Here is a 13,782-nt window from a genome sequence, read left to right on the forward strand (position 1 = left end):
CGGAGTTCCTCAACGCTGATCTCTGAGTCTGGTGAACAGGCTTACACTTTTTTGAACATTTGTTCAAGTGTATTTTCCCTACCATATTTTCCACGATTTTCATCAAACGGCAACAAAAAATTTTAAAAGTCTGAGGCCATATACAACTGCTTATGTACTTCAACAGAATTAGGCACAGTATTTCAATTTTAACAGCTTTTGATATACGTAATTAGAACCTGTAAGGGCTCCCCAGTGTTCTAAAAGAGATCAATGTTGGTCCAGAAACTTAGCCGTATCTTTACTTTAGATAGTTTCAATAAGTTGGTCTTTATGAGTACTTTTAAGCATTCCAGGTTTGCAACTGGGCGTCCTACAAAAATTTTGAAACACGTTATAGCCCCTGACATTTAATCAGTGTAAATCTAAACTGCATCATTTTCTTACCTTATTATTCCTCGGTAGTATAGTGGTTAGTATCCCCGCCTGTCACGCGGGAGGCCGGGGTTCGATTCCCCGCCGGGGAGGTGATAATCTTTTGACATAACAGCGTCCAAGATGTCATAAAATAAAAATCTACCTTACGTCTTAAAACATGTACAACATATTGAACATGAACCTGTGCAGACATACGCTTAACCCTTACAGCTTAAAAAAATGCAAGGAAATTAGTCAATATATAAACATGAAACTCCACAAACTGATAAAAATTGTAATTAAAAGTACCATCTACTACTATGAGATTCAGGGTCTCTGTAACACGGTTTTTTGGACTTTGCTCCTTGTCAAAGCATCGGATGTAGCTGAAAGTTGAAATATGTATATTTTACAACCACACACAAATTTTGTCAGCATTATCAATAACCTAAACCCGATAGTTTTGATTTTTATAGAGTAAAAATGATCTAGCCAACGCATAGCCAATGATTCCGAGCCAAGAGTCGAAAAACATTCTTTACATAAGCAAGGTAAACATCTTTTGACGAAATGTTGCCCCGCCCATCCACCAGACAGAAACTCCATCAGCTCTGAAACCCAAAGACTTTATGAATGGCGGAACAATACATAGATGTGGGTGGGGTATCAGTGCTAGCATAGTAATACTACTGTAGCAGTAGTGCCGCAACAGTGAATTAAACGTTTAGACCAACTGCTGGGATCCAATATACGGTACCGGCTATTTTTTTTCAGTAAATAGGTAGATAGCCAATAAAGAAAAATTGCTTGACATTGGATATAGCAGTTATCAAATCAAGCTTGTCTACTATGTTTTTAAAAATTACCAACTATTCCCTACATCTTGTCAATCTGATTGTGACCTATAAAGTAGACTGTAATTTTTTAAGAAACCTATTTTGGGAGTTAGACTAATAATCGAAGTGTTTTTGTATTTATTAACATATTTTGTTGGTTTGTTCATTATGACAATTATCAGTGGAGAGGTTCCAGAGTTCATAAAGGTGTACTGCTTTGCTTGTATTTAAATTTGTATGTCATTGGTGCCAGAGGTTTAGCCTTCGTTACGTATAGCCAATCATCCATCGAGAAAGAGGGAAGAAATGCTGTCATAAGTTACGTAACGAGTGCGTTCGAAACCTTTTCTCTGAGTAAGTTGGCCCGTCTTCAAAAAAAGTCCCTTTTACATTATAAGTACCAAATTTATTCAACCTACGTAATGCAGAATACAGTCAAAATTTATGTGTCGATATAATATGTATTCTGAATAAGCGTTATATTTATGAAATGCATAGATAAAAAGTTATTGCGAAAAAACCGTGTTACAGAGGCCCTGAATCTCATAGTAAACTTTTACAGATAAACTATTCACCTTTCAGTCTGAACTGATAATATAAGAAAGGGTAGGACAGTTATTCTTGACCCTAGACGTTATTTATCATCCAGAAAATCAAACAAAAGCGCCATCATTCGGCAATCTTGTATAGGGCCAATGGTGAGGGCGCTGGCCCCGGGCTGGACGACAGCAAAAGCGGTTCTACTGATATTCAACAATTGTAAAATAGTTGTATCTTACCAATCCTCGGTAGTATAGTGGTTAGTATCCCCGCCTGTCACGCGGGAGGCCGGGGTTCGATTCCCCGCCGGGGAGGCTTTTAAATTTATTCTCCCATGTATGACACTTTAAAATAAATGGTTTTACTGCCATGAATGGTTTGATAGACCAGCTGAGTAAAGAAAAAATAAGGCACTAAAGATTTCAATACATGCAAGTTGCCAAGATCAGTGGGTTACCAAAGGTTGTAGTTAGTTGGTACTCTTTAACTTACAGCAAGTTGCCATGATCAGTGGGTTACCAAAGGTTGTAAGTTAGTTGGTACTCTAACTTACAGCAAGTTGCCATGATCAGTGGGTTACCAAAGGTTGTAGTTAGTTGGTACTCTTTAACTTACAGCAAGTTGCCATGATCAGTGGGTTACCAAAGGTTGTAGTTAGTTGGTACTCTTTAACTTACAGCAAGTTGCCAAGATCAGTGGGTTACCAAAGGTTGTAGTTAGTTGGTACTCTTTAACTTACAGCAAGTTGCCATGATCAGTGGGTTACCAAAGGTTAGTTAGTTGGTACCCTTTTAATTTAAAGACTATCCAGCAGATACTGAAAGCTTTGAGTAGTAAATAAAACTCTTCTGAAAGTTTTGAGTAGTAAAAGAAACTATTGTGAAAATGGAACCCCCACTGATTTTTCTGATGAGACAACAATCAGCCACCATCAACAAAGTAATCCATCCAACAACTCAGCATTCAATGTCTGCGCATATCCTGGTCATTTTCCACTAAGGAGAGATAGTTTCATTTGTGTTCCCTGTTTCCCTCCTTACTTTTATATCTCCAATGGCAGATCCTAAGATGCTTATTGGTCATGTAGGAAACAACTGGAAAAGTTTCATATACAGATAAAAGGGTAAATAAAATACATCTTTTAGGCAGCTCTGTGGTTAATATCCTCGAAAATAAGACAAGATACCAGGATGTGATTTCTCCCCATGAACGCAATCAATCTTAGAAACAGTTTATGTGATACACTGATTCAATACATTGATTCACAGGTAAAACAAGAAGGCACAAACAGCAAAATACAAATACTGCAGTTCTACACCCCTCTTCCCTGTTGCAAACCAGGAAATTAATGGCCATGGGCAATACATTTTCGAGAGATAAATAGGACGGCTCTTCGTTCCATTTGATTTCTACCACCTAAATGGTTATGGAGGCAAATTTTCGTCAACATTCCATAACCCGTTATTTGAACATGATTGTTTTAAATCCTGTCACTAAAACGTTTAACCACCAAATCAACCGATCTTGAAAGGAACCAAAGACTGAATAAATATGGGATGATAACCTTAATTCATAGTGCTAACGATAGTATTACAGTATATACAGTAATTTCTGGTAACCTTTTGCTGATAAGAGGGTCTATTTTTAACTCTTATCTTAATTTAAGTAATACATCTCTGAATTAAAGCATTTCAATGACTGTTGGATACTTGTACGTAGGGCATTTGCAGAAACCAAGAACGAATCATATGTCTGTTTTACCTTTCAACTTTCAAGGTAAAATTATATGAAAAAAAATTTCTTTTCATCACATAAGTAACTATACTCGGTTTTTTTCCATCTGTCCACCAGCGTGTGGTGTTTGCGTATGGTAACACTGCGTCCCGAGCTTTAGATAGTTACATTTAGCTTACATTCAACAATAATAACAATATCCTATTTCGAATATTAACGGTGTAATTCGCATACAGTAAATTATTAAAATACTTTTCAGTTGCAAATATCCTTTTATTTACCTAAAACTTACACAGCGTAATTATCTAAAGCCCGGGACCCAGTGTTACCATACGCAAACACCACAGGCGGGTGGACAGATGGAAAAAAACAGACACTGAAAACAAACTGACTGGCAAGTCACTCTCCTGGAAAGAAATTTGATCTATCATATTAAGGATAATATGCTTAAATACCACTAAAAAAAATTACATTTTTCATTAAAATTGGGTAAATGCAACTAAAACATACACAATTACCTACAGCTTATGAAGATACACATCACTATGCTTTACCCAAGCCATTATTTTCTACAAGTTCTACCTTATCATTATAGTCTTGAAAAACCAAGTAAATCACTAATAACAAAAACTGTTCTAATGTTGAAACGAAAACTAAAATTTACCTTACAATTACGTAAACAAACTATCTGACAAGCTGAATTCAGCGTTCTAAGGCTAACTAGACTTAGTGCCAACTCCAGGTCTCTACTTCAGGAGCACTAACCAGGTCAGTAAGTTTCTACTTTTATTTTGAGCAATAGTGATGGTTTAAGGCTTGCTCCTAGTATTAAGTAGGTTTTGTTTGACGAAACTGGTCAAGTTTATTGTCTGGGGTATCAAGACTTTTAATGTGCTGTTGTACCCCATTTACCAGGAAACATATTTTTATGTCAATTTCAAGTTGTTTGAATCAGGGGATTTTAGGAACTAAGTCTGATTTGCACTTTGGTTAATCAAATACATTTAGACATGGGTTGGGAATCGGGTTCAGGTGACTGTTTCTTCCTGGGATGTGAAAGCTTGGTATGCGCTCCAAACTGTGATTAACTAGTTCCTTCGAGTGATGTAAGGTGGAAAATTCTACAATTGATCTTAAAACATCAGGAGATACTTTCGCAACCTCGTAGACATTGTACTGAGGTCACAAAAAACATGTTTACCACCATTGATATTATACAGTGTTAGCTCTCCTGACTAAAACAAGGTTTTCTATTTCATACACTGCTGAACTCTAGAAGGCGATGAGAGGACAAAGGTTTGATTAGTATAACAATGCAAAGGCTGAAATACGCGGATAAATAATAATCAATACCATTTGCAAGTGGTTCTGTTTCTGTGAGACACTTGACAGATAAGAATCAACTATCCTAAATACTTCTTGAAAGGTGGTACGTGTTTTAAACTAAGATTCTAACTCCCACACATGCGGCTTCAGATTTTCCCGTCATCTAACTCTTGATAGGAATTGTAGGGCTCTGGAAGGACCTGTTTCTAAAGGAGAAAATTCTGTTGGAATTGTACTAGATCGTTATATTATTGTAACTTTCAAGTCTGCATTAGTAGTCTAATATTGGCAGTTTCTGACTAGTTTCTCTGCTCTTTTCCAGTTTCTTCCAGAACTTGTGATGCAATACACTAAAATTATTTTTTATTTTCATACCTGTGTGTGTGTGTGTGTGTGTGTGTGTGTGTGTGTGTGTGTGTGTATGCTTTGGTTAAGACTGCTGCAAAAATATCTGTTCAATTCTGATAGTTTCCAAGTCTATTTTCCAGATTCAGTCTCTGTACTGGAGGCCTCTCTTGGTCTAGGAGTTCCCGAAAAGCTGACGCCTGTCTTGGTCACAGAGTTCCCTTAATGCTGATTTCTTTTGGTCAAAATGAACCTCTGCTACCTTTAATCTCTTGGTCAAAATGAACCTCTGCTACCTTTAATCTCTTGGTCAATATGAACTCTTCTACCTTTAATCTCTTGGTCAAATTGAACCTCTTCTACCTTTAATCTCTTGGTCAAAATGAACCTCTGCTACCTTTAATCTCTTGGTCAAAATAAACCTCTGCTACCTTTAATCTCTTGGTCAAAATGAACCTCTGCTACCTTTAATCTCTTGGTCAAAATGAACCTCTTCTACCTTTAATCTCTTGGTCAAAATGAACCTCTTCTACCTTTAATCTCTTGGTCAAAATGAACCTCTTCTACCTTTAATCTCTTGGTCAAAATGAACCTCTTCTACCTTTAATCTCTTGGTCAAAATGAACCTCTTCTACCTTTAATCTCTTGGTCAAAATGAACCTCTCTACCTAATCCTTGTCAAAATGACCTTCGGTCTACCTTTAATCTCTTGGTCAAATGAACCTCTTCTACCTTTAATCTCTTGGCAAAATGAACCTCCCTTCTTACCTTTAACTCTTGGTCCAAAATGAACCTCTTCTTACCTTTAAATCTCTTTGGGTCCAAATTGGAACCTCTTCTACCTTTAAAATCTCTTGTCGAAATGACCTCTTCTACCTTTAATCCTCTTGGTCAAAATGAACCTCTTCCTACCTTAAACTGCTTGGTCAAAATGAACCTCTGCTACCTTTATTCTCTTGGTCAAAATGAATTTCTGCTACCTTTAATCTCTTGGTCAAAATGAACCTCTGCTACGTTTATTTTTATTGAATATTTTTCCTTTGTGGCAATATATGCTCACTAATACAGCCATTATACGACTGCATAAGGCTACCTACTTCCGGAGAATTTTTTTTCTGTCAGAACTTCTGAAACAGTTTCTCCTCTGAATAGGCCTAGGCATAACATGACAGTTAAAAGGGCTTTCTATTTCCTTGGTAAGGAAATAAGCTCAGCACCTTGGCTCTTAAGTGGCAAGTCAAGCTGTTTACCGGCTGTATGAAACGGTTTCCCGTGAATCTGAAAGACATAAAATCACCTACTGTCTATTCCTCGGTAGTATAGTGGTTAGTATCCCCGCCTGTCACGCGGGAGGCCGGGGTTCGATTCCCCGCCGGGGAGGTAGTCAGTTTTACTGACTCAATGACAAGGTTGCTGTGACGTGTTTAAGTGACATCCGCACCGTATTCCGATGACCGCACTTACTCACATCTGCCAACGATAATTGTGATATATCACCTCATAAATGAGAGGTCAGGGAAAAAATATGATTCATAGTAGCAAATATTATTAAATTAAAGAGAAACCACTGCTATGAAGAGTCTGAGTCTGTGGAGTACAAATTGATATAGTACGGTTGTCAAAAGTTATCCTAGGTATGAATGTTAAATTTTTATACCATTTAGAAGGCAAAACTGTAACCGGTAATAACATTACATTACGTGACCAAAAAAAAAGTTTCTGATTCATGTCATCACACATTCCCTCCAGCTCCGCCACCAACCGACCTCTCTCTCTCTCTCTCTCCCCAGTGTCAATAACCTAGATGTAGTGACGCCAGTTGTAGCAGCCATAAATCAAATCAATCAAATATCTCTCTCTAATTCCAATGTCTCCTCTATATGTCCCATCAACTATACCATTCGCTCCTATAAAGTATGGTATACCGTCTCGTCCCGGTTGGTTTGGAAGATTAACGAGATCCACATCAAGTTTCTCACTCCATTTAGCAACCTACTTTACTTACAGGTCGCCTTAGGCCTTAGGGCAAGGTCCCAATCAACCACGAAAGCTTCTGAGGTTGCGCTATTTATCCTCTTGAAAGGACATCTTTTACCCAAGAAGTTTCATAAATATGTTGACAGTATTAGAGACACTTGTACTTTCCAAATTACATGTACTATAGTAGATTCACACCAACCGTGCATCTGATGTCTAGGCCAGTCCGTTACGACGCTCCTGATTGGCTGTTGATCAGCCAATCACAGGGCTGGACACTCTCAGTCTCTCCCGACAGTTCACATAGGCAGGATGTATGTTCCACCTCTCCTGAGGGATACATCTTTCAAAGGTATCCCTCATTAGAGGTGGAACATAATCCTGCCTATGTGAACTCTCTCAAAAGACTGAGAGTTTCCAGCCCTGTGATTGGCTTATCAACAGCCAATCAGGAGCGTCGTAAGGGACTGGCCCATGCATCAGATGCACGGTTGGTGTGAATCTACTATAGCACCTCAAAACTTTTATAATATCCACTAAGGGAATCAAACCTAACTTTCGGCGTGGCAAGTGGAAATTATAACCACTGTACTGCCATACAGTAGCGTAAAATTAAGGAATAATGAAATTATTTACACCTCCCCTCACTACAAACACGCCTGCTGCCTTACTCAAGTCTGAAGGTTGGCCACACCAGCGTTTGACACAACTATGCTCCTGTACATACTGAACAGAATCATCGTCCCTACTACTCCCTTCAAAAGATCACTTTCTTGGTTACTTCTTTGTTTGCTGTTGATAAACTTCTTTTGTACCAGCGAGCGCCTTTGCTCGTTTGAAAACCCCCGTTTACAAACACTTTCGATGAGTCCTTCAATAGAACAGAAGAGAATAAGGAATCTAGGCCCAAGACCAAGCGCTGGGACCTATGAGGTCATTCAGCGCGGGAAGGAAATTGACAGTAAAAAGGTCTGAAAAGTGTATCATGAGGAAAACCTCGCAGCAGTTGCACAATGAAACTGTTGTTAAGAGAGGATGGAAATTGAGATGGAAGAAAGAGAATATGAACCGAGATGCAATAAAGGGAATGAAAGGGGTTGCTTCTAGGGGCCGAAGGGACGCTGCAATGAACCTCAAGTAACGCCTACAGTGCACTGCATGAGGTGCACTAACGGCACTACTATTTTCCCCTCGCTTATATGGGACTAACTGTCAAAGTACATTAAGATTGTGATCTTTTTTTAAGGCAAGGTCCTTTTAATTCCTATTTTTGGTATTAACATATTCCTCGGTAGTATAGTGGTTAGTATCCCCGCCTGTCACGCGGGAGGCCGGGGTTCGATTCCCCGCCGGGGAGGAACAACTATTTTGATAATCTCATCTCATGGACAGAGGCAAATCCATGAGAAAACACGACTCAATAATTACCAAACATCCTCCTATAGAAAGAATGTCTCATTGAGTGACGAGACCCAACCACTTGAGCAAATGGGATCGTGGAACGACTTGAGATACAAAGCCTCGAAACTGAAGAAAAACTATAGCCCAGTAGTTCTTAACATTTTTATTACTACGCCCCCTCTAAGATCTGGTCCTTTCTGTCACGCTCCCCTTGCATGTATGAGTAAAATTCCCTCCCAGAATTAAAGGAAAATAAAAAAAATAAAAAAAATGAGAGAGAAGGGGTTTCCAGGGATAGGAAGGGAGGTCAATAATTACAAAACATTGTCAGCCCAGCGAGCCTAACTAGAGTAGTAGACTATAGGAAAGTAGCTATAACGTTATAAGGCGATACTTTTGCATTTTTTCATCAACTTCTGAATGAATATTAGTTTCTCGCTCTTGTTAAGAGAATAACGAATATAATTAGAGAATTTGTTTTCATTTTTTCCTAGGGCTCGCACCTTCCCTGGAAATTGCTGACTCTCCTTAAGGGGCCCGCCCCCAGGTTTAAGAACCACTGCTATAGCCCAACTCTCCAGTTCATAATGCGGAGATAATGAGTTTAAATAAATAAGATCTGGGGCATTCATCCGTCCATATAAGAAACTGGGCAAAGCGACTATTAACTCTCTAGATACGCAAACGATCAGCTCTCTCGAAAATAATGTCTGCAAAACTGAAACATGTGAAAAAATGCGCCAAAGTTTCTTAGGCGCAATCGAGTTTTCTGCACAGTGTATAATGCTGTATGAGCCGAGGGCCATGAAACTTTCAGCCTCGGCCAGGCGGTGGCCTGTCCTATAGCGTTGCCAGACGCACGACCATAGCTAACTTAAACCTTCAAATCAAATAAAAAGTGCTGAAGCTAGAGGACTGTAATTTGGTATGTTTGATAATAGGAGAGTAGATGATCAACATACCCGTTGGCAGCCCTCTAGCCTCAGTAGTTTTTAAGATCTGAGGGCGTAGAGATAAAATTCGTGATGGACAGACAGCCATCTTAAAAGTGTTCTTTTAGAGAAAACAAAAATGGGACAAGTTGCAGTAATAGTGATTCCTGTCGAAATGAATTATGACAGTTGCTCACGAGCTTAAGACTCTTAATCTCTGCACAAGGGGTTTATCAATGCTAACAGATTATTAACAAGGAATATTGTCTAACAAAAAAGATAAAAGGCCTGCTTGGGATAGAGTATGGCTCAGATGTTAAGTCGAGTATTACTGAGATCCTGTCATGTATAACTGAGATCTATTAAGATATATTGCTGAGACTTGCCTCTCTGTAACCTTTGATTACAACGAACGCAGCTCCATGGACTGACAGGAATTCATAGAACCCTTACGCTAAATGGTTTCTGAAATGAATGCTGCCAAGCCACAAAACTGGGGCACTTTCATCCATGCAGTGCTTAGGATGATGAAAGTGAAGTGTTTTTTGGAGGATGAAGAAAATTATGGCTTTTGGAGGCTGATGAAAGTGAAGTGTTTTTTGGAGAATGAAGAAAATAAATATTTTTTAGGAGGCTGATGAAAATGAAGTTTTTTTGGAGACTGTTGAAAATGAATTTTTTTTTGGAGACTGATGAAAATGTTTGGAGACTGATGAAAATGATTTTTTTTTTGGAGGCTGATGAAAACGAAGTTTGTTGGAGGCTGATGAGAATGAGTTTTTATTTTGGAGGCTGATGAAAATGAAGTATTTTTTGGAGGCCGATGAAAATGAAGTTTTTTGGAGACTGATGAAAATGAAGTTATTTTTGGAGGCTGATGAAAATGAAGATTTTGGAGGTTGATGAAAATGAAGTTCTTTTTTTTTTTAGAAGCTGATGAGAATGAAGTTTGTTGGAGGCTGATGAGAATGAGGTTTTTCTTTGGAGGCTGATGAGAATGAGGATTTTTTTGGAGGCTGATGAAAATGAAGTGTTTTGGAGGCTGATGAAAATGAAGTAGGAGTCGGAGAACCTGGAAAGCAAGGTAAAGAGATCTAGAAAATAAACGAAACCGAGCACAAGGATCTAAAATGGGAACTGGATGAATACCCAACAGCTGCACCGAGAAGTGCTGGAGAGCAAGACTGAAGAAACGGAGCAGGAACGGGGGTAAAGTAAACAGCTGAGAAGTGGAAGCAGCTAGGACCCGAAGCGAAGCTGCAAACACCTTCTAGTAAAGCCTACAGTGCATCAACGTGGGGTACATTGACGTCACTGACCCCCACCAGTGATAATGATGATGACAAAAATCGAAATCAGTTTGCAAAGACTGAGATGAACAAACAAAGAAGACTGGATGTCAAGGCCGTGAGTCAGATCTCGTCAAACCATCTGAAATATCACGAAACACCGTCATAAAACATTCTTCAAAAACTGCTCAGAGAAGATGGGCACATGTACAGTACAGAAGGTCATCGACGACCAGTAGATTATAGACTTTGCAGGATTCAGTAGGGAGTTACCAGAAAGATGATTACCTGACGAAACTCTCTTCTCCAAACAAAACCAAGAGACAAGCAACCTGATAAATTACATTCACCAACTTACTTCTTTTTTATTCAATTGATTATTAATACCTTGAATAAATTTTAGAAAAATTTTGAGTAAAAAAAACTATGAAACTATAAGACATTCCTTAAATTGCTCTTGTTCAACAATCAAAAAGCACGCAGAGTAAAATGTAGAAAAAAAAGTGCAAGGAACAATAACATGGAAAACAGTGAAGAGAACAATAAGCAAATAAAAAAGTGCACAGAACAATCATAAGCACAAAAAAATGCACAGAGAACAATAATAAGCACAAGTAGCAACAAAATGCACAGAGCGCATCTTGTACAAAAGGCCCATTACAGGTGGAAACAATGAGGCAGTTGGTGGCAACGGATTCTTGTATTCTTAAGTCATAATCTCTCTCTCTCTCAGTGCCAGAGCAACAATGCATGGCAAGAACAATAATGGATGGGACAAGAAAGCACTATAAAAAAATTTAGGGATTATAACATATAACACAGTATATTAAGAGCGACTTAATATACCTCATCTTAGTCGTCTTCAAATACCTAAATTCTTTAAGCGATTAGATTGCCTTTCAGTTATTAATATTAATAAAACTGTAATCTTCTTTCAAACCGTTTATTCCTCGGTAGTATAGTGGTTAGTATCCCCGCCTGTCACGCGGGAGGCCGGGGTTCGATTCCCCGCCGGGGAGGAGCAAATATTTTCTTGAGACTTGGAGTACTGAAATAAAAATGTCAAGAAATACTGCTGATCTACAGAAATGTCCATTAAATCTCAGTACAGCACGGGGACCTGGGAAACTGGAAATCAGTAATTAACTGATCATCTCATTGACGAATTACGAAATGCATGGAACCGGGGGTTAGTCAGCAACGGGACCAACGGCTTTACGTGACTTCCGAACCACGTCGAGAGTGAACTTTTATCACCAGAACTACACATCCCTAACTCCTCAATGGAATGCCCGAGAATCGAACTCGCGGCAACCGCGTACAGAATGCTTGAACCAAAACATTCACTCACATACATTGCCTTATCCTAACATCCAGCATTTCGCTTTGGCCAAAATATCTTGAAACATTTTCCACTTTACTAAGGAACTTCCTACCTCACAAAATTCACTCTTACAATTCCTTGTATACAACACTCGCTCATATATTTCCTAATTTTTACGGCATATTCGCCTATATATACATTTTTCCTTTTACATTCACCAATACTGTTCCTTCCTCACAACATTCACTCATGCAAACATGTACCATATATGTATGGCTAAGTACTCCTTTCATCTTCATTCAAGCGCCAACAAAGTTTCAAAACATTCACTTTCCATACAAGGTGTGTTACGCATCACCAGAATAATTGACAACACGATTTCATATCTAAACGATAATGCCTTATCAAGCAGCATTCAGGGTTTTCTTTCATTTCCCGGTAGCATAATCATGATACAATTAATCGACGCGATGTTTAAAAGTGGAAAGTTGTAAACAGAATTTTGGTCAAGTAAGCTTTGTATAAAGTTGTAATACCATTTAAGGCGAGTCACAGAGTTCAGATAAGGTCAATGTAATGCAGTTAAATCACAGCTAAAAATATGGCGAAGACTAACAAGCATTACACAATGGATGGTAAGCACAAACTGCCCTAAATCCAGAAGAGGTTTTATTGCAGTTGTAACAAGTTTCAAATCTACAGGTAAATTTACTGGCAATCTGCTATCTTACTTTAAATGCAAGCTACATTTATCAGTAAAACTGGATTTTACTTTCAACGCCAGGTACATTTATCAGTGAAATTGGGTCTTTCTTTCAATGCAAGTTACATCTATTAGTGAAATTGGATCTTACTTTCAATGCAAGCTACATTCATCAGTGACATTGAGTAATACTTTAAATGCAAGGTACATTTATCAATCAAATTGGATTTTACTATTCGATGCAAGCTACAATTATCAGTGAGATTGGGTCTTCCTTTCAATGCAAGCTACATTTACTATTGAAACTGGATCTTACATTCACAACAGCTACATTTATCAGTGAAATTGGGACTTTCTTCCAAAGCAAGTTACATTTATCAGTTAAATTGGCTCTTACTTTCAATGCAAGCTACATTCATCAGTGAAATCGGGTCTTACTTTAAATGCAGGTTACATTTATCAGTCAAATTAGATCTTACTTTCAATGCAAGCTACAATTATCAGTGAAATTGGGTCTTTCTTTCAATGCAAGTTACATTTATCAGTGAAATTGGATCTTACTTTCAATACAAGCTACATTTATCAGTGACATTGAGTAATACTTTAAATGCAAGGTACATTTATCAGTCGAATTGGATCTTACTTTCAATGCAAGCTACATTTATCAGTGACATTGAGTAATACTTTAAATGCAAGGTACATTTATCAGTCGAATTGGATCTTACTTTCAATGCAAGCTACATTTATCAGTGACTTTGAGTAATACTTTAAATGCAAGGTACATTTATCAGTCGAATTGGATCTTACTTTTAATGCAAGCTACAATTATCTGTCAAATTGGGTCTTTCTTCAAATGCAAATTACATTTATCAGTGAAACTGGATATTACTTTCAATGCAAGCTACATTTACCAGTGAAACTGGATCTTACTTTCAATGCAAGCTACATTTACCAGTGAAACTGGATCTTACTTTCAATG

The 13,782-nt window shown here is 38.2% G+C and overlaps 5 non-coding genes across 5 annotated transcripts; all 5 read left to right on the forward strand.

Annotated features, from left to right (window-relative positions):
* Positions 1-434: 434 nt before the first annotated feature.
* Trnad-guc (transfer RNA aspartic acid (anticodon GUC)) lies at positions 435-506 on the forward strand. The gene has a single exon. It is a non-coding gene; the product is annotated as a tRNA-Asp (tRNA).
* A 1,508-nt stretch (positions 507-2,014) lies between these two features.
* Positions 2,015-2,086, forward strand: Trnad-guc (transfer RNA aspartic acid (anticodon GUC)). Its single transcript has one exon. It is a non-coding gene; the product is annotated as a tRNA-Asp (tRNA).
* Positions 2,087-6,485: 4,399 nt separating this feature from the next.
* Positions 6,486-6,557, forward strand: Trnad-guc (transfer RNA aspartic acid (anticodon GUC)). The gene has a single exon. It is a non-coding gene; the product is annotated as a tRNA-Asp (tRNA).
* A 1,882-nt stretch (positions 6,558-8,439) lies between these two features.
* Positions 8,440-8,511, forward strand: Trnad-guc (transfer RNA aspartic acid (anticodon GUC)). The gene has a single exon. It is a non-coding gene; the product is annotated as a tRNA-Asp (tRNA).
* Positions 8,512-11,723: 3,212 nt separating this feature from the next.
* Positions 11,724-11,795, forward strand: Trnad-guc (transfer RNA aspartic acid (anticodon GUC)). The gene has a single exon. It is a non-coding gene; the product is annotated as a tRNA-Asp (tRNA).
* The last annotated feature ends 1,987 nt before the right edge of the window (positions 11,796-13,782 follow it).

This window comes from Macrobrachium nipponense, chromosome 12 (assembly GCF_015104395.2).
Source record: "Macrobrachium nipponense isolate FS-2020 chromosome 12, ASM1510439v2, whole genome shotgun sequence".
In the NCBI taxonomy this organism is placed as follows: domain Eukaryota; kingdom Metazoa; phylum Arthropoda; class Malacostraca; order Decapoda; family Palaemonidae; genus Macrobrachium; species Macrobrachium nipponense.